Raw genomic sequence first — 2,896 nt, forward strand, 5'->3', positions numbered from 1 at the left:
AGGAAAACACAATAATTACATAAGCACCCTGACAATGCTTATGTAAAAATGTGTGTGTATTGATATATATTAATATACATGTCTGAACAAGGATTAGAAATAAATTAGAACTATGTAAATATAAATCAATATTCACTGCCTCCCCCTACAAAGTTCATAATATAAAAGAAAGCAGAAGTGCTAACATTTCTTACTTTCTCATATACAACAATGGAATTAGTGACTGCTATTTTTGTTTGTCTTTGGTTTTTTCCCCTCTTATAAAGCAAATACCCTGGGGTTTTCAGAAAATGATGGAAGGGCCCCACGGTTCAGGCTTAGAATACAAGTGGGAGAGGAATACCAAATCAATGACAGAGTTTGCCCTTACTTGCATGGTAGCTTCATTGGAGGATAGGACACCCCGCAGTCTCTCTAAGTCATGATCTCGCTCTCTCACAGCAAGATGAACCTGTCGCACTTCTTTTTCTTTTTCTTCTAGAGCGGAGAACTTTTCATCTATAGCTCGCTGCAAGGAAAGTAAGGGTCCTAAATCTCCATAAGATTCACTATCCTGATCACTTTATCCAAAAAGATTCAAAATATGGAGGAATGGAAAACCAAATCCCAAAAGCATCATGTCTATTAAGTAGACACAAATTTCTATAATACCCATGTAGATAGAATAATCCATAGTGTCGTGAGCAAAATCATGACATACCTCTAGAGCAACAGCTCTATCTTGTATTCGCTGCCGAAGTTTCTCCAGCAGCATTTCATTTGCTTCAAGGGTTTTGTCTGAGTTACCTTGATACTGTAGGAGCTCCCGAAGTTCCTATGACCAAAAAACATTTTCCTTTATCCATTTATCCAATATTAAATGAATTCCTACACTTTGCCAAGTAATTTGTTAGTTATTTAGGATAAAAAACAAAATGTGATAACTCTCCTCAAAAGGAACAAGTTTAGCAGAGATAACAGACAGACATGTAAATTGTTAACTATTCTGCAACATATACTAGCTACTAGAAAACACAGGATGCGCTGCCTAACTCTGCCTGAAGATGTCAGTAAATACTTCACAAAGGAGATAACACTTTGGCATTGAGCCTTAAAGGACTAGGTCGATTTCTCCAGTGAAGAATAAAGTGGTAGGGGTGAATCAGTCAGAGAAAAAAAATTATGTACAATATATACATACTATGAAAAAAATTGTACATTCAATGAAAAGTAAGGGATTCAATGTGACTGAGGCACACAACAGGTAGTAGAACAGTCTTGGTGTCCCAATTTTCCCTAAAACTTTCCTATCATCTATATTACTCTGTGGAAGTTTCTGTACAAATGTCTTCACTTACTAGACTGAGAGCAGAGGGCAAATCTCTTTGTCTTCTCAACACCCAGCATAGTGTCTGTCTCACACAGATGCTTAATAACTATTTTCTGAATATTTACTGCTTAAATCTTTCAGGTCTGTATGTATTATTGGTTAGCACTTTAATTCACAAATTGTGTTTTCTATTTATCTTATATCCTCCTGATTCCCACCTCTCAACATTCTACATATAGCAGGTACCGAACATAGGTGGATTAATATCTTGAGATTATACGAACAGAAATTTCACAGCTCTGTGAGCCCAGTTTTTGTTGAAATTGTGTCAACTCACCTGAAGCAGCTGCTCCTTGTGACTCAGACTATGGTTTAGGTGCTGAATGTTTTGTTCCTGGGTTCTGATCTCATTGCATTTTTCAGCCTCCAGGGTACGAAGCTGTTGGCTCTTGGACTGCAATTCTTCTTGTAGTTGCTGCAAGGCTTTTCTCAATTCCTAAATTAAACATATTACCTTTTTAAAGCAATCTAAAATTTCCACACAGTCATCAGAGTCAAGGCATAAAAAATGGTATGTAAAGTAGCCGCATGTGCCATTTTTAAAATTGCTATAGAAATTATTATATTGGGCCGGGCGCGGTGGCTCACGCCTGTAATCCTAGCTGTCTGGGAGGCCGAGGTGGGTGGATTGTTTGAGCTCAGGAGTTCGGGACCAGCCTGAGCAAGAGTGAGACCCCGTCTCTACTAAAAATAGAAAGAAATTAATTGGACAACTTCACTCACAGATTTGTAAGGATTAATGAGTTAATATCCACTAAGCTCTTAAAACAGTACCTGACCTAGCATGAACCCTGTGACTAATAAAGGTTAGCTATCACATCATGGATGTATTTTTTAGATCTCATTAATCCTCATACGACTTCTTTGAGAAAGATAATTGCTACCTCAAGTTTACAGGTGTGACAAAAAGTCCCAGGGAAGGTCAATGACTTGCCCAGGCACAGAATGGAATTAAAGATGGGTCACTGGCCTCCCAGACCTCAAGAGGACTAATCCAAGGCTGAGATTACATAACCACTAAACCAACTGTCTTTTACTGAAGTCTTGCCTCCACTTCTTTGTTCCTGTCATGCAGAGATGTCTGTAACTGCTGAATGATACTCTCTTGTTCCTTCTGCCAATGGCTAAATTTGGTTTCCATTTCTTCTTTCAGCCACTGGAGGTTTTGACAGGTAGTAGTTAACTGTTCCACTTGCAGGCCTTTGGCCCTCAGGAGACTCTCCATACTCTACAGTCACAAAGAGAGGAACCATAAGTCAAAGAGTCATCCCGTACTGCTCAGGCTAAACAAGAAATTAGATCCACCTTTAAATTCTCTCTTAAATTATTTTCTATCTATCAACTTTTTTTGTAAGAGAAAGCTTAGTACCTAATCTAACAATACTAATATTAATCTATTTTTGGTTTTTAGGAACTCTTACCTAGTTTGTGGGGAGATAAATATAGAGTACATGATAAAATGAAGTACTCTGGAGGAAGTATGCTATGCTATAGAGAAAGTGAAGGACTTCTTTAAAAAGTGGCAGA

The 2,896-nt window shown here is 37.9% G+C and overlaps 1 protein-coding gene across 1 annotated transcript in view; it reads right to left on the reverse strand.

Moving 5' to 3' along the window:
- Positions 1 to 2,896, reverse strand: part of LOC105809623 (myomegalin) — an 88,861-nt gene that overhangs the window by 84,098 nt on the left and 1,867 nt on the right. The window lies entirely within an intron of this gene.

Source organism: Propithecus coquereli, unplaced genomic scaffold (genome assembly GCF_000956105.1).
Source record: "Propithecus coquereli isolate 6110/MARCELLA unplaced genomic scaffold, Pcoq_1.0 Scaffold197, whole genome shotgun sequence".
Lineage (NCBI taxonomy): Eukaryota > Metazoa > Chordata > Mammalia > Primates > Indriidae > Propithecus > Propithecus coquereli.